Source organism: Bison bison, unplaced genomic scaffold (genome assembly GCF_000754665.1).
Source record: "Bison bison bison isolate TAMUID 2011002044 unplaced genomic scaffold, Bison_UMD1.0 scf7180017863606, whole genome shotgun sequence".
NCBI lineage: Eukaryota > Metazoa > Chordata > Mammalia > Artiodactyla > Bovidae > Bison > Bison bison.
Window position 1 is genome coordinate 59622 of NW_011494178.1, and position 1093 is coordinate 60714.

Here is a 1093-nt window from a genome sequence, read left to right on the forward strand (position 1 = left end):
GAGCCCCCCAAAAATAAAGTCTGTCACTGTTTCCATTGTTTCCCCATCTATTTGCCATGAAGTGATGGGACCAGATGCCATGATCTTACTTTTCTGATTGTTGAGTTTTAAGTCAGCTTTTTCACTCTCCTCTTTCAACTCTCATCAAGAGGCTCTTTAGTTCCTCTTGCTTTCTGCCATAAGGATGGTGCTATCTGCATATCTGAGATCGATATTTCAATAACTGAAATATTGACTGCAGATGGAGTCACTTAACCAAACCATACCCCAGGGCCAGTCAAGTAAATACAGTGAGAGCTTATGGGATACATTATAACAATATATTAATATTACACAGAGTATATCTCATCTTTCCTTTATTATAAAAGTTATTTCCTTGAAAACATGTTCAAAATATGTATTTTAAGCGATGAACAGTAAAAATGTTATTCCTTGCAATGTTCTACCTGGAGGGATATTAAGTAACTCTTGCATAAGACCCAGGACATTGGCAGCTACTTTATTTTGACTTTGTGGCTCAACCAAAGAAAAGCTAAAAATCCACTGCACTTTGAGTTCATGAGAATTTTCACCTCCAGTAATTGAAATGTAAATATTACATTGCACCAAGTATGTCTGCTGCTTTCTCAGAATGTTCACATCCTGTTAAGGGCTGAAACATTTACTCAGATTTCTACCTTCAAACTGAGGGTCTTCCAGAGGGGAAGTGTTGCCAGGTAGGGATAAGAAGTCACCTGTCCCGGCTGGCAGCGCACCTGTTTATCTCCCAGCCATGGAAGACGGGAGGGAGGGTTTCTAAAGTAGCAATTACCTTCACCCTAAAGTGGGCCAAGGAGAAGGAAATGGCAACCCACTCCAGTATTCTTGCCTGGAGAATCCCAGGGACAGAGAAGCCTGGTGGGCTGCTGTCCATAGGGTTGCACAGAGTCGGACACAACTGAAGCAACTTAGCATGCATGCATGCATTGGAGAAGGAAATGGCAACCCATTCCAGTATTCTTGCCTGGAGAATCCCAGGGACAGAGGAGCCTGGTGGGCTGCCGTCTATAGGGTCGCACAGAGTCAGACACGACTGAAGCGACTCAGCAGCAGC

The 1093-nt window shown here is 43.3% G+C and overlaps 1 protein-coding gene across 1 annotated transcript in view; it reads right to left on the bottom strand.

The window, feature by feature from the left end:
- ARHGEF10 (Rho guanine nucleotide exchange factor (GEF) 10) overlaps window positions 1–1093 on the bottom strand; it is a 60517-nt gene that overhangs the window by 58905 nt on the left and 519 nt on the right. The window lies entirely within an intron of this gene.